This window comes from Harmonia axyridis, chromosome 1 (genome assembly GCF_914767665.1).
Source record: "Harmonia axyridis chromosome 1, icHarAxyr1.1, whole genome shotgun sequence".
In the NCBI taxonomy this organism is placed as follows: domain Eukaryota; kingdom Metazoa; phylum Arthropoda; class Insecta; order Coleoptera; family Coccinellidae; genus Harmonia; species Harmonia axyridis.
The window spans coordinates 75,403,172-75,428,485 of NC_059501.1; the positions used below are offsets into that span (position 1 = coordinate 75,403,172).

At 35.8% G+C, this 25,314-nt stretch overlaps 1 protein-coding gene across 6 annotated transcripts in view; it reads left to right on the forward strand.

The window, feature by feature from the left end:
• The window catches only part of LOC123688802 (semaphorin-1A), a 464,359-nt gene that overhangs the window by 72,517 nt on the left and 366,528 nt on the right, over positions 1 to 25,314 (forward strand). The window contains exon 1 of one of the 6 annotated variants that reach the window (XM_045627470.1): positions 20,175 to 20,197. The exons of 4 other annotated variants lie outside the window; for them this stretch is intronic. The gene's annotated coding sequence lies outside the window, so the exon portion shown is untranslated. Of the gene's footprint in view, positions 1 to 20,174; positions 20,198 to 21,039; positions 21,210 to 25,314 lie in introns of those variants that run through there. One more of the 6 variants, XM_045627469.1, reaches the window with a different exon arrangement.

The window sequence follows — 25,314 nt, forward strand, 5'->3', positions numbered from 1 at the left end:
AAAATGTATGTGAAATGAAACAAAAATGTGGAAGAATCATTGAAATATCTCTAGAAATGAAAAAGTTATGGGACTTTGAAGTTGCGCTTGGAAGAATAATTTCATAGTACGTGTAAGTGTTGTGACGTCACACACTAGACGACTGGTATTCGCTAAGTGCTTACGAATTCATTGGTGTACAATCACTTGTGCCGTTCGTGTCGTGTTTTGTTCGTTACACGATGGCTGAAATAACTTACTATATACATACATATAAATTACTTTTTTCTCTTTTTACTTTTTACTCCTCACATAAATATGTTTTGCCATTGATAGACTTCAACAACCAGTACTCAACTACAAACTGTTTATGAAACGTTTTTTAAATAAATCATCGTTATAAGTTGAACCATGATGAAGCAAACTCAAAAGTAGATACTTACTTGAAAAGTTTAACTCCTTTTATTTCTGCACTGACATAAGATGGATTTGAAGAAAAAACTCCATCACAGCGAATATATATTATGTATTTTAGGCAATTTGTCACTTTATCCTTTCACGAAGCCTTCTTCCATTATGGTGACATAAAACAAAACTCGAGTTAAAACTACACTGTACAACTACAAACGGCGCGAGAGCCTTGGCCAGGCTAAGTATTTAAACGTAATTTATGGTGTAGCGATCACAGGCAAGAGCCGTGACGTCACAGATCAAAGACGTTCCGCGCTAAAATACGTAAATTCAAATAACCTATTTCTCAGTCATTTATTGATGGATTTTCAAAATTTTTTCACTGATTTATCAGTTCTGCTCTATATTTTAATTCTATCGTGTCAAATATCGTTTTATCAACATCACTAAACTAGTCCATTGTTCCAATATCGTGATAGACGTGTATATTCAATAAAATATGTCATTATGATTTTCGAAACTTCTCAATAACTATCCGAGTCATCATTCGAATGATATTATATCAGATACAAACGAAAGATAAAACTAAGAAAAATACGAAATAGACTGCAGACCTTTATTAGAATACGCACACCCAGTGTTTGGCAACTGCAAGCCTTCAGCAATTAAAAATCTCACAGTAGCAGAAAGGACAGCATTGAGAACCATTACTCGAATGAGATATCCTAGAAATCCACTTGAGATAAGAATGAACAGGTTAAATGAGTCATTCTATAATAGGTTACTTCAGTTGGATGAAGTTATTTCTCAATACCAGGAAGACGGAAGGAAAACATCGAAGAGAAGACATCCAGAACTCCCACTATTAGCAAAAATCAAAAGTTTAATATAAAAAAATAAAATAGGTTACTTGATAACCATTTACCTTAAACAAATTGAAAATGTACCAAAGATTGTTAAATTACAGGCTGAAGGACCCTTGGTCGATGGTCAATTGCATATGCAATAAAGTACTGTTATAATTATTATTATTATTTACGAAATAGAGCATAGATTGAGAAAAATGATAAATGGGATTCATAGTGTTTGTATCAACATCTTTAGCGAATTGATTAGACCGATTCTACAGGAGAACTGATTAGTGGTCAACCAACAGATGACAAAATATTTGTTTTCGTCTCTTCTTTTTGATATTTGATATTGTGTTTTACTGAATTTATGTTCCTTTGTAGATGATCTCAGGGTCATTTATGATGTGCTGTCATCCTAATTATATCTTCAACAGAGTAGTAGTCAACTAGTCTTTTAGGCTCGTCATTTGAATTTGAAATTGCTTTCACAAAAATCTTCTCGCCATCACTCTTCGGGAAATTTGTGACAGTTTTTCATTTTAAGTCACTGTGGATTTGTTGGTTTCTCAAGCAGCACGGCGCATCTATGGCAGTCATGCTTCTTGTTGAAATATTACTTAGCAACCTGTTTTGTCGATTTTTTCATGGAAAATCAAATGCGCTCATTTGTTCTAGATTGGTAAACTGTGTTACAGTACCTGTCAGCAGTTTTTTCGAGTTTACCTGCGGCAAAACTTGACAGATTTTGCCATGATAAATTACAATACTTTTGATAACACGTAATTATGGTCTCATGGAATAGTCTTGTCAAATACCATTCGGCCATTTGGGTTTTCCTGTGAAAAATCGAAAAAATACAATGCAAAGTAATAATTTATTAACAGAAAACATTCGTGGAGGTGCAAAAATCCTTGTCTTCGACTCGGATTCCTGTTGTCACAAGCACTCAAGCTTTTTGTTAAAATATCACTGAACAAAGTGTTACTTTCGGTAAAATTAGATACTCTTATGATATTACTCACAAAAATATAGAATTCGATTTTAGCACAGGAGTAAAGTGAGCCGACTTGACATTTTGAATTTCCAAAATTTTTTCATACATTGCCAACACTTTTGAAACTTTACTAGATCATCAGCTAGGTAGATCTACAGCGCCTCCTAATTCAGACCATCCCATTTCTGTAATAAATTAATATTGCGATGGAACCGTTGTTATGAAACGTTGTCCTTGTTGACGACGACACAAATATTCCATATTTACTCCAACACTCCCTGATCCGCAGAATGCATAGGATGATGGACTGCCATCACCGTAACCCAGAGAAACATGCATTTCGTTTAATTGAATCGACAATAGTTGGCAAATTGCGGACTCGCCCATCGCGTTAGTTAATAAATGATATCACTCACGTGTGCTCCAGGTTCCGCTGAAATTAGAATAAGCTATAACATAGTGTAAATGGGATTATACAGCCCTTGGGAAAGGCAGGACATGTAATGGAAATGAACATACACCCGTAGTTAGTGCATCGTGAGTAAGTAGCTACGTGATTGTCTGGGACCGGATTTAGATTTAATGCATACCGAAATAACGTTAAACATTTGGTACAACAATGAGTTTCCATAAACAAGTCGAGGCTGCACAGGTCCGGTTTAGTTGTAGGTAGGGAGTCACGGCTTGACTTGGCTTGACTTGAAATCAAGTCAAGTAGGAGTTCTTCAATGTCAAGTTGAAATCAGTTCAAGTTCAAGTCACTTCACTTGGCTTGACTTGAAATCCAGTCAGTAGGAGTTTTTCTATGTTAAGTTGAAATCAAGTCAAGTCCAAGACACTTGACTAGTCAAGTAAGAGTTATTCAATGTCAAGACTAGTCAACTATTCATTTATCAAGTATTTGAAAAATCAAGTACATTCTATCAAGCTACTTGAGTTTCAGCAGTTTTATTGGGTATTATACACTTCAATGAAAAAATGATAAGATGAGAAGAAACCTCTCAAAAAAAACTTTTATTCATGAAACTCATTGTATACAAGAACCAAAAATATCAACTATTTCAAAATGGGAACACAAATATAACACTGTAAAACATAATGAAATATTAAATAAGAAAAAATATAGTTTCTTAATATTGAGAGACCTCCAAGCCCTGTTTGACTTATCATTTTCCATCCAGGATCTGAGACACATTATGGATTTTTCTCCCAGTCAGAGCAGCTAGAGATGCTGGCATTGATGAAAATCTTTGGCCATTTTTTGCCAAGTCGTACCTCTTCCACCATTCTAATATATAGTCAGAAGTGTCAGCACGTGGTTCAGTCTGGAATTTGTCTATTTCATAACGCTAAGACATTTCATTTGTTCGATTTACAGGAGATTGCTTCAATAAACTCCTTCCTCCTCCTTCAACAGCCTGTCTGCATCCACTTCTGGACATAGGCCTCCCCTTGAATTTTCCAATTTTCCCTATCTTTAGCCAAACGGTGTCAACATCGTCCGACCTTTGTTTTAATATCATCTAACCAGCGTTTTGGTAGTCTTTCTACACTTCGCTTATGTTTCCGTGGTCTCCAATGTACAACTTTCTTAGTCCATCGATCGTTTTCTTGTCGAGCCACATGTCCCACCCAGGCCCATTTAATTTCCGCTATCCTACCCATTATATCTTCTACCTTCGTTCTTCTCCTTATCTCTTCATTCCGAATATGGTCTCTCAAGGATATCCCTAACATAGCCCTTTCAATAGCGCTCTGTGTCGTTCTCATTCGATTGGCTGAGTGGACTGTGTCATCGTTTCTACGCCGTAGGTCAGAACAGGGAGTATACAGGTGTTGAACACCTTTCTCTTCAAATTTATAGGGATTTCTGGATTTCTTAAAACATTTCTAAGTTTTCCTACTGCGGCCCAGGTCATAAGATTCTTCTCGTGATTTCTGCAGTTTGGTTCTGTTTGACCAGTGTTATAGTATGTCCGAGGTATACATATTCGCTAACTTTCTCGATCTCATTACCATCCATTTCGACTTTAATATCATTCTCAGTCAATACAATGCATCTCTTGAAGCTCTTCCACCTTGCTGCTTATGAGTATAATATCGTCGGCAAATGGGTGAGATGTTGTCCGTCGATTTTTATACCCCACTCAGCCTAATAAACTCAGGAGATCGATATCAAACTCACCATTTTCTACTTTGAAGATGACCATTAAATCTACCAGAAATGGGAGCACGCACGTCTTCTTTGGAACCTTTCTGTTGTAAAGGAATCTATAAGAAAGAGCTTCGAGAGAAGAAGGAAATAGAAAGAGAAATAATCTGGAGGAATTATTCAAGGATGGATCAACAGAAAAATTCCTGTTCTGCAAAATCCAAAAAGCATCTTGACCTCAATATGAACATGCTATAGCTCTCCACTGGCTTACTCATCGTCTCAAAAATCACTTAATGGAATGAGGATGCCAAAAATTGACCGGGGAAGATGAATAGCTCTCATTCATCTTCATTCAAAGTTGATATAAGAATGCCAAAAGAAAATTAATGTATTAGACAAGAACTCAGCAATCAAAGGAAATAAAGACATTAAATTTGCCAGAAAAGAAATGTGTAGAGTTTAGTTAGAGTTTAGAAAGGAGGATGGAACAGAGAGGGAAATACTCTAACGGAACCTTCCAAGGATGAATCACATCAAAAAGTTCCTATTCTGCAAGATTCAAAAAGTATCTGTATCTCGATATGAACATATTGAACTTCCCCATCGGCTCTAACGTTATTGAAGCCATCCTAGATACTAGAGTTCATTAGCAGTCTAGAACTACAAGGCGACCTGTATGTAGATGATGCATTAATGACAACAGCTCTTTTAGTGAGCAAAATAGACCTTAAGGTCGCGATGAAAAATAGCACCTTAAGAGTAAGCAGTATCTTGGTACCATCAAAAAATCATGTTGAGTGAATAAATAATAGGAAATGTTCAGAATGAAATTCTTTTACCCCTCAAAATATTCTCTGCTCACATTATCCGAGAATTGCTCATCAATATCCACTCGGGGATGAAAGTCAAAATAATTTCGATTATAACGAATATTTCGATTATTCCGTCGATTTCATATTCATATTCAGATTGAGGAAATTGCGAATAAAATTCCACCCTTACAGTGTTCGATTTGAATTCAGTAATTCACCAAAGCGCGTATTTTTCTGGAAGAATACAGCTCATCGAATATTCATGAGAAGGGTTAACACTTCTTGATTGTAAAATGAAATTATGGAAAGCCAATTTAATGAGAGAAAGAATTCTTGATTCAGAATAACGAAAGCGAATTTTCATTCTTTTAATTGACTGGGCTAAGTCTTTCCAACAGGTTTCTGAATGAAAAACGTTCCGAGAACTTCTGGAAGAATTAGTTTCCATCAGTGTTCTGACTGATAACAAAATCTTCAAGGAGAATTTATGATTTTGACACTGATCCTTGAGGTACTCCACATAATATAAGAATTTAGGTCAAAGTCCACAAAACTTTTGGAATTACGTTTTCACAGAGCCTCAACGAATATTTTTTGGTATTGACATTTTAGGGCGATCTTTTTTTTGATGTACATACGCGAGAACATTCCTTCCGCAGTTTTATTTTCGAAATTCGAGGCTTTATTGTACAAAACTGGTTATACATTTTTGATTCAAAGTATTGTCCATCGCTGGCCATTACATCGTCCCACCTTGGAAACGTGAATATTCGGTTTGGCCGTCAACTTGGAAGCATGGCCGGGATATCCCCATGATTATCTGCGCTTGGGATTATCGTAATGAACCCATTTTTCGTCTCCAGTCACAATGCGATGCAGAAGTCTCTTCCGTCTTTGCCTTGTAAGCAGCTGTTCACAAGCACACTGTCAAAGTCTACGGTAACCAATTTCCTTGTTTCTGAATCATTCCCATGACTTTCAGGTGTTTTGAAATGGCTTGTTGTGCCACTTCCAATGATCCTGTCAATTCTTATTGCGTTTGACACGAGTCTTGATCAAGTCATGCCTTACGCATCTTCGAAAACATTCTCTCCTCCACCGCCATGCTAGTCTTCGTTGAAACTATTCTCGGTAAATTAATTCATCAATAGTGGCCTCAACATAGGTATTTGTTAGCATTCAATAGGCCTCAGCTGCAGATTTCTTCATAAACATATATTCTGTTAATTATGTTAATTCTACGTGTTCATTCAGCTTGTAATTTCATTTCAGCAGGAATTTGGAAAGCTGTTTTTCGAGTTATCTGTTCCTACGTCTACGTTACAAACTGGCAGTGAGATTGTTTTCAGATATTCCTGCAGTCCATGATAAATCCTCCCCTGTGTCCTGCTTATACCTCCTATCCCTCGGTTTGCACTACATGCTCCTCCTGCGGAACAAACGCACCCCTGCTCCAATTCTGAAGATATCGTTGGGAATTGCTGTCAGAATCAATCAGCATCCTCAGAATAATTCTCGATTCATCAAACTGTGACTCGCCCTTCGATTCCTGCTGGAATTCAGCCAATGTTGATCCCTGAGGTTGTCGAATTACCAAACCCGATCCTGCGGTCCTCTAGGGCCGCAGCATGAGGCCAATCGATCGATAAGCCCGAAGTCCTGCTGTGGTAATATGATACTTTTAATAGGATTAGGGAAATTATATAGCATCGTACTAGCAAAACGTTTAATTCACACATGGCGAAGTTTGCACAATGGATGCCCGGGCGTCGAAGGTAATAATTTAGAAGCGATGGGGAGGGCAAGACCAAGCCCATCATCTCGGTGTTTGTTTCCGTTGAAGAAGTATATGCTTTGGCATTGCATCGAGGGGATACATTTTGTCAATGAATATTTTAAGGATTGAAGTATGGATATGACTACTGTTATTTTGTAATTTGGATGCTTCTACTTTTCTAGAGTTTCAGTTGGAGTGAAATATCTCTATAAAGATGTTTGATCTCCAAGGGCGTAATTGGTTCCTGACTTGACGTCAGTGCTTTCTCTATTTTTTCTGTTTCAAACAACGCACTTGAAAATTTCCTTCTGAATGACTTTCTGGCATAGAACTTATAGTAGGGTAGTTTGGAAGAAGGCTAGTTGGTCGTCATGATCATCATCATCATCCTTATGGAATCTTTCCTACTGTTATTCACAAAAATCAACCAAGTTTTCTGGAAACCGATCTAGGTTGGTTGTGGCTGTGGAGGCAGTGAACTTTTATGCTCATGTTACAACCTAGAATTTTAAAATGTCAATGCATAATCTTCACTAATTCTACGATATTATTTGCTTTATGATTTCCAAAACTAAATTGAATACCAAGTGTTAGATTCAGTACCAACCATTTAAGCCTTTTTAGAAACGCCCTGTAACTTGAGAAAAATCAAGAGATCTATGATTTGTCTGATATCTGATATCTACTTACTTCGGAATTGGAAATAGGGGAAGATTTTGTCTTCGAATCTTATAGTTCTTGAGATGCTTTCATTGAGCATCGAATTTGGAACACCCTGTACAATGTCTTTTATTGTACAATGACAAAATGACAATAAGTAAACCCCAACTCGTCTCTTACCGTTACTCTGTATGAAATTGTCATTTTCATTCGACAACTTGTGTACTAACGGTCGTTCCCATAGAGTAATAAAAAACACAGATAGGAGTCCCCAACATAGTTAGATTCTCGGTTAGATTAAGTTGTCGGATTGCGATATATTTTCAAATCCACAATTTCAATATATCGATATGAAAGTATATTATATTGAATGAAATATATTTATTTGAGTGATTCCCGATTAAATATGCAAATTTGAATATTTGGAATCTGATATTTTGCCTTATTGTCGAATTTATAATGAGCAAAATATTTATTATTTTCTGAATCTATCTGTTGAAATCCAAGGTTTGACAACTTTTGCTCTCCTAGTGTCATCGGTTGTTTCGCGTCGTTTGTCGCGCTTGAAGTTTGTTTTCTGAATTTCCGATATATTGAGGTATTTACTTCAATATATTTTGGTTTGATATGAAACTTTGATTTACTATGGACATAAAAAGTGCGTTCTTTGTGATGAAACTAGCTAATTAGTAAATCATGTTATTGTGTTTTACTCTACTCGGGGGATTAAGTTGAATAGCATTGCTAGACTTCGCCCCTGAGTAGAATGCATCTATCCAATAAAGGCGTTTATTATTATTATTATTAATTGAAGGAAATATCGTATCACTGATATGTTTTCATTTCCGCACGCTTCATGTGAAAACTTGAAAGTGCAAAATTTGTTTAGTGAAAATGACATATGCTCGGATGCTCCCTCTATCTATGTTTATTACTCTGAGGTCGTCCCTCTCGATATATCACTCTGTGTATCTCGAAAACTAGTCATATCAAAGCCAATACTGTTTGAAATTATAATGGTGTACACGAACTAAGAGTGATGCAAAAAATTTAAAAGACTTTTTCAATTACAGGGTGAATTATGAACTGAACGAATTTCATTTCAAATAATGTTTGACCTACCTCGTACAAAACAATAATTTTTTATTAAAAACCAGTCAAAAATTATTACCTTCTGGTTAAGCAACATTTGTCGCGCAAAAGTGTTCCAGTCAAAATGTTTCCCTACAAGAAACACACAAAACACTTTAAAGAAATGCCATTTTCTAACGTTGACACCCTGTATTGTAAAACTAGATATGTGATTGAGTTAGACTCATAGTATTTCTTGTCCACGAGGTCATATTCCATAAATTCAGAAAAATTAACCTGTGAAAATTTTTCCATTAGGCTGCTTCCTGGTCCTTTGAGGACGGATTCTTCATCACTGAGTCGAACCTTATCATTTTGAGACCATTCCCAGCTTAAAATTAGAAAATAACATGCATTGTGACGAGATGATAGGTTGAAGCGATAGGTTCAGGAAACAACCTCTCAAAAACATGCAAAACCAAGGACGTGATCATAGAGAGAGATTGCAAAAATTAATCCCTACCCATCTAGCCACTCTAGACCCGATAACATGCATCGTCCCCCTTCGTTATCGGTCTATGATTAGACCCGATCGATTCTTCATTATTTCGGGGGGAAGTCTACCGATGGAAATCGAGAAATTAAGGACGAAGTTTCGAGCAGGAAATATGTTCCACGGGACGAAGCAGGAAATGGAGAAACTGATTAATCTGCGATAAAGAAACACCCATTTCAACAAGGACAGGTCGGCTTCTGTGTTATCTCCCATTAGCGTATGGGGGCGGCTTGCTTGATCGTTGTTGTTAGATCTCCTAGATAAATATAGAGTAGGTAAGAACAGAGAATCCTATTGACGGACGGAAGTAGTTTGTTGATGGGAAGGAGGATATACGGGGTATCATCGAAAAATGATGAAACGAATGGTTTTTACTGTTTTTAGTTCGATAATTCTTTCAATGATCTTAAATAGCTTCAAATTTTATTGAATAATGGTAATATTATCAACTTTATTCAACCTGAATTACACCTCTTACATAATTCACATCACTGAATAAAAAGATTTTCAGTAAAGCAACTACTGACTGACTAAAATAAAAAGTGCAACTGCACATTAGGATGGAAGGAAACCTTTGTGTATGATAAGTCAAGTGGACTCGAAATCATACTATGTATGTATTTTGCGAAATTGTAGGAGTGTTGATTTTGCACTTTTATTTCCATATGGAACAATGAATCATGAATCATGGCAATTTTTGTAAAAATCTGAATTCAGTCAAACAAATGACAGTGATCAATGTTCACAACCCATCAGTTATATAAAAGACTTCGACAAATAAAGAAAGAAAATAACATTTTGTTTTTCCTAACGTGAAATATAATATTGATAATAGTTATTTTCCTTACAATTGCGGAAAAGGGTACTTTTCTGCACGAAACTGCTGTTGAGTGCGGAAAAGAGAGTTTGCGCTAGGTTTAGGAACAATATTTTTTAAAAACGCTCGGCATAAATTGAAACTCAAAAGATTTGATTAATAATTCCCATATACATGAATGACAGACGTGTATCCTTGAACTGTATTGTTTATTGGGCATTCGGTACATAGGGACATGATACAATTTGATTTCTCTAATTCTGTGGTTATTCCGTTCATTCTTCCACATCTTGTAGAACAAAATCGTGCGAGAATATATCAGAAACGCACAGTTTTCATGGTTATATTTTATTATTCTATGTTGGTACTCCGAACTTTCCGCCACGGCTTTATCTGTCAATTCATCAATTTGCCTTAAAGAAATCAGTTCTGCCAACCAACATTTTTCAATGCAAAAAGCACTAAATTATATTTATGGAAATATTTCATTAATTTCAATGAAAATGCAATGAATTAGAGAAAATAATGTATAATACTCGTACAGAAGGCTCATTCTACCACTCGTTCATTCCTAAACTCGCCACTTCGTGGCTCGTTTTTGAAATTTGAACTCGTGGAAGAATATCAATGCCTTCTGCACTTGTATTATAAATAACTATTCTCTAATTCTGTGGTTATTCCGTTCATTCTTCCACATCTTGTAGAACAAAATCGTGCGAGAATATATCTGAAACGCACAGTTTTCATGGTTATATTTTATCATTATATGTTGGTACTCCGAACTTTCCGCCACGGCTTTATCTGTCAATTCATCAATTTGCCTTAAAGGAATCAGTTCTGCCAACCAACATTTTTCAATGCAAAAATCACTAAATGATATTTATGGAAACATTTCATTGATTTCAATAAAAATGCAATGAATTAGAGAACATAATGTATAATACTCGTACAGAAGCCTCATTCAAAAACTCGCCACTTCGTGTGAGGACCAAATACATTAAATATGAAATGAAAACATTAGCGGTATGTATTCATTGGCTAAAAAAAATCATTCTCCAAAAATCTTTACATTTGTGTACGTATACGAAATCTAAAATCGAGATACAAGATATTATATCGACAACTGTGTAAGAATGTGAAACGTAGCTAAACGACTAAAACTGAAATATGATCCCATACCATACCACATACAAATCCGTTCCGCATACACACGATCGGACTTGTTTTTTTTTTTTTTGTTGTAGGGATCCCCGGGAAGAGATTACAGAATATTTCATCGAATGAAACGACCCTATTCAATGGGGCGCAAAGGATAAATGTTTTGTATCAAAAAGTATATCAGTCAAACCCAGCGAAACATTCCTATTTGGTTAGGGATGCAAAAAGGCAATAAATACTCGGCGCAGCATCGGATGAATCTTTCCATTGAATTTGCATTTTACCCCCACAACAGGGTATAAGTCTGGATGCATATAGATGTATATAAAGCTGTAATATTCGTTGAATTGAATAGGTAGACAGAGAACCATGAGAAATGATGCTTAGTGTAATATCAATTTATTTCGAATAAGGCGCATCGTGGGTATGTATATATTCTATGCAAATACGGCAATTATGAACTAATCTGAAGTCGAGTTTTGTATTTTCATGAGTGAGAAGGTTATTTGTTAATAACGTAAGCATTTTTCGTGCATTTGATTCTCGGTGATTATTCGATATGAGTCTTATACTGCGTTTGGTTTCGAACATTCTTTCAAGAAAGTACATAGACGTACAACTTTGCTTTCGCCGTTTTTTTTTCCGAAATTCAAGACTTCATTGTGAAAAACTGGTTAGACATTTATAATTCAAAGTATTGTCCATTGCTCGCTACTACTTTCTCCCATCTATCATCTATGATATATATCACCAAATATTGAGCATGACCTCGGAACCGTGAATATTCGGTTTGGCCGAGGACGTGGAAGCATGGCCATAAGATGCCCATGATTTTCTGCACTTGGGATTATCGTAATGATCATATTCTTCGTCTTCAGTTACAATGCGATGCAGAAATCCTTTTAGTCTTTTTTGCAAGCAGCTGTTCACAAGCAAACCAACGCCGGCGCCGTTCAACATCTCTCGGCTTCAACTCGTACGGCACCCAATTTCCATGTTTCTGAATCATTCCCATGACTTTCAGGCGTTAAGAAATGGCTTTTTGCGTCACTCCCAATGATCCTAGAAATTCTTGTTGCGTTTGACAGGAGTTTTGATTAAAAAAAAGCCTCCAATTCTGCATCTTCCAAAATCTTCTATCCTCCACGCTGGTCTTCGACATCAAAATCACCGTTCGTTCTTTGAAGCGTTGAAACTACTCTCGGCACGTTCTTTCACTAATAGCGGCTTTACCATAGGTAGTTGAGAGCATTCGATGAGCCTCAGTTGCAGATTTCTTCAAGCAGAAGCAGAATATTAAAACCTTTCGTAAATGACCAGAATTTGGCTCGTAAGCTAACATGTTTAATCGAGAATAACTTCATGACGCAGGCACAAATCGACTAATATTTCGATAGCGTTATGTTTACAAATACCTAAGCTTATTTTTTGACATCTAAGATCTATTTATTCCGACTACCACTTACTGCTGCAGCCATCTATTGAAAAACGGCGGATGCAAAGTTGTACACCTTATAACAGTAACTTATATTTTAAAAAGTCAACTTGAAGGGATTACCGAAACTGCGCAAATGGAATTTATGCTCGAAATATTTGAAGGTGTAGGGTTTTTGCCAAAATAAGAATTTAAATGAACTTCTCAACATAACTTCACAACTCTTGTAAATAATAAATATTGCTATTTGATGTTTTCCTTTTTTTTGAATTTGTTCGATATTCACTATTTTATATTCATTTTTCACATAACTGTTCTACAGTTACTTCGGGTAATCAGAACAAAGTTAATTCAAAAATTGCATTATAACCATTGAAGCAAGTTCATGAGAATTCTGAAGAATCGTATGCAATGAAGAGTCATTTCACACAAATTCGTTTTTCTATTTGGACCGCCAAAAAATTAACCTTTTTTTATATTTTTCTCGAAGTTCCGTCACGAAATTTTATTCACTTTGTATTTGAATGGGAGGGTCATTACGAAAAATTGATAGTTTCCGAGTTATATGCAAAAAATCGACAAAATGAGTAGATTTTTCTTTTTGTATATTTTTGGGCAAATCTCAGATTCGGATTCAGCACCCCAAAAAATATATGAAGTCGAAGCAATCAAAAATACCCTAAAACTTTCCTGTGAAAAACACTTATTGACAGGACTTGTTTGTATACCCCAAAATACAAATTTAGTGTCGAACTGCCACTTTCTATTTCCAAGATACTTACAGCAATTTACACCGACTAATTTCAAAAAATCCCTCAAATTAAAGAAACGGTTAATCACCGCAGTTTTCCCCAATTTTCCGAACGTCTTGCACCAACCGTAGGCAATTCGATCCTCAAGAATTCGCCCCTTCAGAAAAACTTCCTCGGGGCCACATAAATCACCCGCCTTCGAACGTCTCTCGACGTGGAAATTTTCACGCGGGCCCGTCCGAACCTTAAAGGGGAGGGGGAAGGGGGCCCCGGGCCCCATTTTCGCCGGCCCATTCCGCGTAAAACGACAACGATCCGCTGGCGCGCTGCATCTCCGGATGATGAATGGCCGTAATCATGGATGGCAGATACAGACACTTTTTTGATAGATGATATATGCATATCGATGTTTCATCCACAGGCGTTCACTCTTCTCTTCCGACAGCGTCAGGTCGCTTTATCAACGTGCTATCGATCCGAGGCACCTCGGGCGGATCGAATTCGACGTTTTGGAGGCATTAATTTCTTTATTTTCGAGTCGTTATTTTTAGGAGTGAAGCTTTGGAATCGTTTTTCCCATCTTTCTCGTACGAATCTCGCGTTGAAAAAACTGAAAGTGCTGGTCAGCCAAGCCGTGTGTTGTTGATCGAAACGTTGATAATCTGAGGGAGAAACTTCTGGAGAATACGGCGGGTGAGGTAGGACTTCCCATTTCAATGTTTCCAAGTTTGTCATGGCCATATTCTCAACATGGGGTTAAGCATTGTCATGCTGTAAAATCACTTTATCATGTCTCTCGTTGTATTGCGGCCGTGTGTCTATCAATGCTCGGCTCAAACGCGTTTTTCGCCTCTAGTCACAATGCGATGCAGAAATCCGTCTTTGCCTTGTAAGCAGCTGTTTACAAGCGAAGAAACGCTGTTCAACATTTCTCGCCGTCAACTAGTGTGGCACCTAATTCTGAATCATTCCCAGGACTTTCATGTGTTTTGAGATAGCTGGTTGGCCATTTTCAATAATCCTGCTAATTCTTGTTGCGTTTCACACGAGTCTTGATCAAGTAATGCCTCCAATTCTGCATCTTCGAAAACCTTCTCTCTTCCACAGCGATACTGGTCTTCGACGTCAAAATCACCGTTCTTAAAACGTTGAAACCACTGTCGGCAAGTTCTTTTACTATAATTATTTGAGAAAATTCAATGAGCCTCAGCCGCAGATTTCTTCGTATTAAAGCAGGAAATTAAAACCTTCCGCAAATGACGATAATTTGGCTCGTAAGCCTCAATGTTGAATCGAGAATACCTTGATGATGCAGACAAAAATCGACTAATTTTTCTATGGCGTTATATTTACGAATACCTTAGCTAATTTTATGACATCTACGAAACATTAATTTTGACTACCACTCAACGCAAGAGCCATTCATTTCAAAACGGCGGAAGCACCTAATAGAAAGATCTGAAAATCGATTTCATAATTCAGATTACTATGACATTGATATAGAAATCTTTCATGAAGTTTGATTGTGTTCATTTTGCCTTAAAAATTTTCAATTCATCAAAAGTAGTCAAAAAGTAGGAAAGAGCTGACGTGAAGTCAGAGGCTTTCGATCGCTCGTTCGTTCATGTTCCATTTGCATTTTTGGAGACCACAACTGCTATAGAAATTAAATTGGTCTTCAAGAGTGCAATTGCCTCATTTTTTCTTCTCGTCAGAGCTTTCCTCATTATTCATAGTAGTTTATTTTTCTTTATAACTATAACTTACTACTATAACTATACTTATATTTTTTTTTGCAGGTGAGTCCATCTGGAGGAATAGAGAAAGGAATTATTTTTGAGGCATTCTTAGTGAGTATATCACGCAAATATTCATAGAAGCTGTTGATTATTTCTTTATTCAATCAACTTCATGCATATTCTTTCTTTTACAATATTTATTCAAGATTTTGAATAATAAACCTCAACATAAATTCAACTTTTTAGAAATGTTATTATTCATCAAAGTATCGACATTTTCACGATTTCAAAAATTTATGATGCGAAAAAATTTCAACTAATGTGTTAGTGTGGAATTGTTGACAGATGAATAAGCTTTGATTATGACATATGTAACCATTAAATACTCGCACAGTATTGGTGGCGCCATCTCTTACAAAAAACGGGAAAGACTTATTCACACACCTGATAAGTATATAAAAGATGAATAAATTAGACAATAGAAATAAAAATAATTTTTTTTTGAGGAAAAATCAATAAAGGATGGTGACTTATGTTTCCAGGATAAGAAATTTGGTGAATACTAATTGAAAAACGCTTGATATTCATTTTAATACTCTCTCTCAAAGAGTTTACCTAATATTCAAGGAAATAGTGAGTTGATATGGAAATAATAAGCGTTATTTGGTCCATCATAATTATAATTCTCTATAAAAGCTTTGGAAGCAAACTTTTATGACTAGTAATTTTTATGTTTTTGTTGGAAGCTATAAGAAATTATGGTATATGGACATAAAATAGAGCATAAGATGCAGTATTAAGTGCTATTCTTCAGTTTTGGATTTAAGGCATAAAGTTTACTATTTAAAGTCCATTATTTTCACTTCCCTTGTACCAGAGTTCACTTATACCGTGAATTTAGCTACCACTGTAGTAATTATTAGATATTCTGGTAGCTCATTCAAGTTGTCAGCCAACTGTAGGTGATGAAATGGGAAAAAACATCAATTTTTTATGGTTAAAAAAAAATTGTTAAGGACAAAAAACAATATGAAGGAACCGTTTCAAAGTTTCAGCAGGATAAATGCGTAATTATGATGGTCATATTGAAAAATAAAAAATATAAACGACATTCATAACTCCGAAATTTAGGTTCTCGAGAAATGATTTCCCTTTTTTGTTTTGAAAATTTATGGATTTTCTATATCTGCGAGTGCCAACGCAATATTGAGTTGAAGATGATTTTTGAAAATCGGTTCGATTCGAAACGATAAACATTAGTGTGAAATTTGCAGAGTACTCCTAACACAAATAAGAGCACACTTTTCTCTCGTGCTCCGCGCAAAAACCTGATTCATAAAAGTAACAAACAAAAATCCATTTGGCTAATTGAATTCAAACTTCGGTTCCCGTTTGACTGAAGCCGAATACCAGCAACTTGGACACAATCAACCAACCATTTGGGCTCATTAATAAACTAAACACCCTTTTAGTCTGGCGCAATTAGCCTAATGAAATTAGATATTCTGCCGTTTCTCCTTGTCAATTCGTTTTTTGAACGGCGCTCCTGCTCTGAAGAGCGGGCGAGGTCAGGGGCGGACTGAGGTGATCTTCGATCGAGGTTTTCAGCAAGCAGTTCTGTATTTCAGAGCTTTTTAGTAGAACTTTCCTGGTTCTACAACTAACTATGTAGTTGATCTGAATTCGATAGAATTGGTATTTTTTGAGTTGAACTACGAAATCATTGGTTGAATAATGGTTTAGAAGTTATGAAATCCTTGAATAGTACATAACTACGTACTTTTTATCTGAACGCTCTCAAATCTGTATCGACAAAAATTGTTTACAATACATCATTGATCCACTTAACTCGTAAACACGAGAGTTGTTCAAGTATGATCATAAACTTCAACGAAACTATGCCTATTTTACTCCTTTCAAAATCTTCTCTCTTTCCGACTTAACACAAACTAATGGCAGATAATATCCTTAGGAAAGCAGCAGATGTTTTGAAATTATGATTGGTCGAGCTACTTTGGCGTTTTCAACGTTATAACCATGTGTAGAGCGTTACTCACAGATTATTGAACTCGAGTTTTTTAGAACTCACACAATTGTCTATCTGGAATTTGGGATTTCTGCATGGATACGAACAGTCTTCCACTGATTTTTTTCGTCTTAATTTTCAGCAATCACAAACGCACAATTTTTAATCACAAATAGTTTCTAGGTGGAAAAACTGCATCATATAATAGGTTTTTTGTTTTGTAAGCTATGTCTAAACAGAATAATCTGATGCTCATGAAATAGAAGTTTCAAATATGAACCATTTGAGCATCTAATTTTCCTGTGAACAAAATCGAAAAAAAAAAGATGCAACAAAAAGCATTCATGCTGGTGAAAAAAATCCTCGTCATAGACTCGGATTTTGGACCCACAAGCACTCCTGCTTCTTGTTGAAAAATCTTTCAGCAACGTGTTTTTTCGATTTTTTCGGAAAAAATTGATGCCCATATGATATAACTTATGAATTTGAAGTTCCAAAAAGGATCAACCCAGCGATCCTGGCGTTGAAGTACGGAGATATATAGATGAGAGCTACTTATACTCGATACTTGATAAATTGTACTATATTTGGTTCTAGCTCAGTAGTTCAAAAAAAAGTGCACGGCTTTTAACAGTGAAATTTAGGTTTTAGCAGGACAGTTCTTGAATCCGCTAATAAAAAATAAAATGCGAGATCATCGAAAGAACCAGTGTCTCAAAAGGATGGAATCCATGATATACCAGATTTATTATATTTTCATTTTGTTAGTTTTGGTCTATAACAAAGAAATGGAGAGAAATTAAAAACGTTTTTTTTTTTGTAGAAAATTCGAGTCATGTTGATAAAAGTTTCATTGAGAGAATCTTAATATTTTTGTCTTGATATATTTTAGATAATTATTTTCGATCAAGTCCTATAGTTTGTCATTTCGACATTCTTTTATTTGATAATGCAACACTCGAAATAATAAACCTCGACAAAGTAACGAGATTAACATGTAACTGTCCGTTCAGCCACCTATTCCAATCAATCACAGCATCCGAAAAACCATAACGCAGGATGGACCGCTCCTGTCGAATCAACCTGACATTTACGCACATTTTCAGCGTACCTCATCCGGGCCAAATCGAATTTGGCGACCCCCAAAAATCAGATCAATCCGATAGCGATAATTTAATGAAACCTGCTCCGAAAATTTGCCGCAAACGGCTCTTGATTAACTGCTAATTGACACTCCTGCTGGCTTGAGTCTGCAGGGGGGAGGGATGAGGTGGTAATCAGCGAAATTATATTTTAATGACTGATGGAACACGTGACAGCCCTGATACCGACTTTGACGAGCTCGGAGGTTTTTTTGGATCTCATTATCGAAGTAATCGCTTTGGGAGAAACAAATGGAGTATTTGATGATGGGGGAAAGTTTTAGATTCAAGACATCTTCGTTTCCTTACCCCTCTTCAATTTCCACGCATTGTGTTGAATCCAAATAGATATTATTGTATCCGACACACTTCAAAGATATTTAGTAGTTATACTCTTCCACTATTTTGCCTGTCATTTCGTTATAAATGGAAATTCTGAGGCGAAATTTCAGGATCAGATAGTGCTCGATGAGATCTTTAAAATGAGGTATCGCAACACTTCTCATTTTTATTCAAAATCAAGGAGTTTTACTCACACCCGTTAGGGGGTTGCATGAGTCTAAGCGATTTTCCACATTTTCATTTTGAAGCCAGAAAATCGATGTGTGAAGGTTTAGTTGGATCACACTGTATATATTCTACCTGGAATTACCTCTCGAAAAGAGTTGGTTGTTGATTCACTTTACCAAACATCAATTCCATTCGTAATCGCTGCTGCTCCTTTCTAAGATAATCCTCATCTCATTTGAAGGTCTTCTTCATGACTGTAAGCCAAAGATTCCCGAACTGGCTTTTTCCTCATTATCTTCTCTCGCCATCTGGCTTCTTCCTTAACTCTTGCGTCCTCCAGTTTTTGGTCCATATAATCTTGAATCCGTTTCCTGAAAGAACTCAAAGGAAATTTTGAAAATTTCTGGTAATTTAGATGTTTCTTAACTGGCAGATTCAATTCTTAGTACACCTGCTAACTGCTCTTAAACCTGAAGCTGGAGTGGTTCCTACTTGAGCTGCTCGAAGATATCGTTTTGTTGTCTTTCTTGCACTAGAGATATTATAAGAATTTGCACTGAAAGCACCAAACCAAAGAACAGAATGGTTTGAAATGAATTTGAGTTTGAAATCGCAGGCCTCTAAAGTCATCAAGTACCTTCGTGGACTCGGAATTTTCAATAATCATTGTTCTGGATCGCTGATTTTTTTCTCAGTGTGAAATATTTTTTACCGCCTCTGCAAGCCTGACAGCAGTCTTTGTCATGCGGCATCATTTTTCAAACTATTTCGCCTTAACTTGAAAGGATTCAATTCGTATTGAAAGGTTATTGGCTCACACCGTTTTCTCTTCATCGTCACTGCTGAAAGTTTTCAAGTTAGAAACCTGATAAATCTGCGACAGAAACCATGTTTCCATTTCAACATTTTCAACAGCACCATTTGCAGAAATGAAATTCTACTCAGAGAATAAATATTTTGTTGAAGTTACCAGCCATAGAAATGAATATTTGTAGGAAAGCTAATTTATTCACGTAAATAATCTATTCAATCTAAGCTATTTTGATTATTTGAGTGAGATTTTGTCATTACTACGACCTATGATAATAACTGGCGTTTCAGTGAAATGAAATACGATTCTGTAGTTGGATATCTCAGCTCTGTCAACTGCATAGACAAAAAATAATTCTGACACGAAAAGTGCATAACCATGCTTTGCGCAAATCAATTGCTAATTAGAAGTAGAATTGACGTGTAATTAGTTAACTTTTGTGTTGATAAGCCAGAGTCCACGAATAAAAGTGCCAATTGTACCAAATCAATATTCGAAAAGCCCAACATGAAATAACTATATTGGAATGAAGGATATGAAGGTGAGTTTGAAATTAATACAAACTTGTCAGTATTATTTCATACTTCCAATGTTTTTGGAATATTCGAATATTGGTGGAAATAATCCCTGGGTGTAACATTTGGTACGGTTACTCTATATATAAACCTGTTTTGTACAATTAGCTATCACGATCGGATGGAAATTAGGTCAACATCGCTCTGAAAATTTGAAGCAGGACTAAGCTCTCATGATGTGATTATATTTTTACGTTCTCTGATCCATAACATCAACAACATATGGTGATGGTATTTACTTTCACTTGACGATATATTTAGATTTTTCTAGATTTATTGAATTGATATCAAAATGAAGTAATGAAGTAGCTTAAAGAGATTAATTCTGGATAATGGTTTCTGAATTTTGTTAGGCTTCTAACAGCAGTCTTTGTCATGCGGCATCAATTTTCAAACTATTTCGCCTTAACTAAAGGATTCAATTCGTATTGAAAGTTTATTGGCTCACCGTTTTCTCTTCATCGTCACTGCTGAAAGTTTTCAAGTTAGAAACCTGATACATCTGCGACAGAAATCATGTTTCCATTATTTCATCAGCACCATTTGCAGAAATGAGATGCTACTCGGAGAAAAAATATTTTGTTGAAGTTACCTGCCATAGGAATGAATATCTGTAGAAAAGCTAATTTATTCACGTGGATAATCTATTCAATAGAAGCCATTTTGATTTTTTTAGGGAGATTTTGTCATTACTACGATCTATGATAATATCTGGCGTTTCAGTGATATAAAATACGATTCTGTAGTTGGATATCTCAGCTCTGTCAACTGCATAGACATAAAATAATTCTGACACGAAAAGTGCATAACCATGCATTGCGCAAATCAATTGCTAATCAAAAGTAGAATTGACGTGTAATTAGTTAACTTTTGTGTTGATAAGCCTTCCAGAGTCCAGGAATAAAAGTGCAAATTGTACCAAATCAATATTTGAAAAGCCCAACATGAAATAACGATATTGAAATGAAGGATATGAAGGTGAGTTTGAAATTAATACAAACTTGTCAGTATTATTTCATACTTTCAATGTTTTTGGAATATTCGAATATTGATGGAAATAATCCCTCGGTGCAAAATTTGGAACGGTTACTCTATATATAAACCTGATTTGTACAATTAGCTATCACGATCGCATGAAAATTGGGTCAACATCGCTCTGAAAATTTGGAGCAGGACTAAGCTTTCATGATATGATTATATTTTTATGTTTTCCGATCCATAACTTTAACAAAATATGTTGATGGTATTTACTTTCACTTGACGATATATTCAGATTTTTCCGGATTTATTGGATTGATATCAGTGAATGCAGAAATTCACTGTTTTTTTATACATATCAAGGAAGCATGAACATATTAATTCTGGATGACGATATTCTGAGTTGTTTGACTCAAAGAACCTGGAAAATATGGAAACACAATTATTCTGTGCTGCATTATGTATCAGACGAATGGAATAAAGTGAATAATGAAGTGATTAAAGCGAGATAAACAAATTAGCACATAACTGACATGAAATCAGTACCTTCTGCACGATTGAGCAGATCCGAATTGATTTAATTTTTTTATAAATTTGATTCAATATATTTCATTCAATCTTTCAAATAAAGCGAGATGGACATAGGTACATCATTTTGATATTGACTTCTTCATCATTAAGTGTAATCAAATCATTTAAGACTATTCCCGGTTTGAATTTAATAACAAAAAAAGGAGTGAAGTCAGGTGCACCCTTGGAGACCACAAAACTGTATATGGGATGCCAGTTATGTGGTCCCAAAGGTACAATTTAATCTTTTTTGTGGAAAGGCGGAAATATTGGGTAATTTTCTTTATACATTCTTCCTCAATTTTCTATGGTTCTTATGAGGTAATCATCCGTCGTTCCGTTCGATAGTTATCTTGTTTACGACCAGTCGGACGGTCAGAACCAAATTCGAGTGAGTCTCAGTCCATTCCCGGCTAAAAATAGTAATAATAATAACATTTATTTAGAAAAATAGCTATTAAAATCTGTAAAATACCTACACACATTTCGATAACATAAAACGATCGGTTCGTAGTCGAGCGCTCAAAACTTACAGACATTTGTGCTGTTTGTCTGGAACAAGAGCTCAAAAAGGCATTCGGTTAAAATTTCGCTCTTTCTACTTGAATAAAATATTCATCATTTTCCACATCATACACTTAGTGGGGACCGAAGTTGTACAGTGTCATGAATCCTTAATGAAGTCGAATCAGAATTATGCATATTATATTCCTCCTTTCCACACTCTGTAAAGATTATCTTCTGGTTATTTTCTCACACTAAATTAGGCGAGCTCGGGCTTTCTGCCAACTTCAATATTTATCCCAACTTCATAACCATGAATTCTTCACTTATCTTATCCAACCAGAAAACCAACTTCACGTCGAATAACGCCCCACCTCCCCCCCCACCCCTATCTCCGAGATCCATAATTATGGTCCAGTAACTCCATTATCTTATTAGGGGATACGAAGAGTCGTCTGTTTCTTAAATTCCATTACCAACTTTCATTTGGAGTTCGTGTTTGTTTTCAACTTCGCTAATTGGTGTTGCTGGATATTCCGGGGTGATATCAAATATTCATGCTTTCTCGGAAGTTTTGTTCCTCTCATTCTGGATTATTCTAGGTGGGTTAATTGTGGGCCTCTTGCGTTACACACCGTTAATTTCGATCTCAATTATTACTTACGGCAGTTACTATTATAGCTTTCGTTTGCAATGTTGAATGGCATAATTCGCATTTTCTGAATTCGCAAAATTGATACTAAATAATAAATATATTTTTCTCCGATAGACAACAAATATTAATTTTCCAGACACATATCAACAAAGTATCACTTTTCCTGCCAAGGCAGTAAACTACTTCCTGGCCTAGACAGCAAAGTGATTATTCTCAATGCGAATAAATCATTCGACATTTTCTCCCAATCAATATTTTTTGTCACCTCCCTTATTTCTGGAGGAGTAAGTTATTCTTGGTAGCTATCACTGTTCATAACATAAATATATCCAACTATGTAGTGGCAAAGAGGACAGGGGAAATAAAAATCCTTAATGAGATGCCGACGTTTCGACCTTTATTTCTGGTCTTTTTCAAGGCTGAAAATATGGGGCGTAACATAGTGCCATAATATAAAAAAATTATACTTGAATATTTAAAAAGTCAGGACACGAATACCAGTGATAAATATATCCTATATTTTTCCAAAAAACGGTCAGATATTTCATAAGTTGTCAAACTATAATTATTATGGACATATAAATTGTATTTCAGAAACTTTTTTTGTTATATTTTTTTCTGCTTCAATAAACTTATTTATATTTATACATTTCCGTAGCAACCAACCATTCCAACAATTACGATTTCTATCAAATTTTGTTTCAATTTATCACTTCAGGAAAGATAAAAAGATTGTGTGAATCGTAATAATTTGCAAAAACAATATCCTACATATATCATTATAAATAATCGAAGAAAAAATTATATGTATTATATGGAACGCTTATTATATCTATTTTAGTATGTTTGTAGTTATGTTGCACCTGAAGAAGAAGACGAAGTTATGTTGCACTTGGTACAATTAATAAACCATAGGTTGACCTCTACCTGAAACGTCAATTGCTGTTTTCTCTTTGGTAAGAGAAGTACTAACAAATTTCTCTTGGACATTTCCTACTTCAACTATTTTGTTTGCTATGTCCACTTTCTTTCTGAATGATTCCTCAGTATGTCCAATCGTTTAGGATTTTCATTCCCTATGTACCTTTGAAGTAAACTCTTCAACAATTGTTCAGATTTGTTGCCGATGACCGACGGAAACAATGTCTTGGTATTCATGTATTTCAGCCAAATTCAAAATAATTTACAGAATTTTATCAAACTGATGTATTTCCACTACCTGTCTATAACTTTTTTTATTCAAAACTATAAAAATAACGTCTTGATCTTGTTTTGTACGCTTTGTCATCGGATATGTGGATCAACAGCTTAGAGGTAGTAGGGGTAGTAGTGGTAAAAGTTTACTAGACTTGCCCGGTAAAATATTTCATGGCGTTACCGAATATTGTAAAAAAAAATTAACCTATAAGAATTGCCACCCAGGAAAGTAACGCTTTTTCTAACGAGTGTTTTTTTTTTCGAGGTATATAACTTTAAGTTGGCATTACTGTTCGAGATGGCGACCGATTTAACAGCTGTCAAGTGATTTATTCTCAGTTTGGTTTGGCAATTCATCATGAATAGACTCACGCCTGAACAACGCTTGCAAATAGTGCAATTTTATTTCGAAAATAATGGTTCTGTGCGGAATACGTATCGCGCACTACGTCCATTTTATCGTCGACAAAATCGTCCATCAGAACAGTTAATTCGATTAACCATGGAACGTTTTCGCACCACGTTTACTCTTATTGATAACTCGCATTCCCAGAGACGCCGTACGGTGCGTACAGAAGAAGCTATTGCTGCTGTAGATCGTAGCATTGAGAAATACCCGAATGAGTCTATCCACCATCGAGCACAGGAGTTGGATCTGTGTCCATCCACTTTATGGAAGATTTTGCGGAAGGATCTTGGTTTGCGTGCTTACAAAATCCAACTCGTGCAAGAATTGAAGCCAAACGATCATCAAGTAAGGCGTAGATTCGTCAAATGGGCCCAAAATGAGATTGCCGTTGTTCCCGAATCCCGATTTTCATAAGCGAGTTTTGTTTAGCGATGAAGCGCACTTCTGGTTGAATGAACCAGAACCTATGTCAACAAACAAAACTGCCGCATTTGGAGTGAAGCTAATCCTCAAGTGTATGTAGAAACACCGTTACATCCAGAAAAACTGACTGTTTGGTTCTCGTTTTATGGGTTGGTGGAATCATTGGTCCGTACTTCTTCAAAAACGATGATGGCCAGAACGTTACAGTCAATGGTGATCGGTATAGAGCCATGATTACTAACTTTTTCATTCCTGAATTGAACAACCATGATGTCCAGGAGTTGTGGCTCCAACAAGACGGCGCAACATGTCACACAGCTCGTGCCACAATCGATTTATTAAAAGAC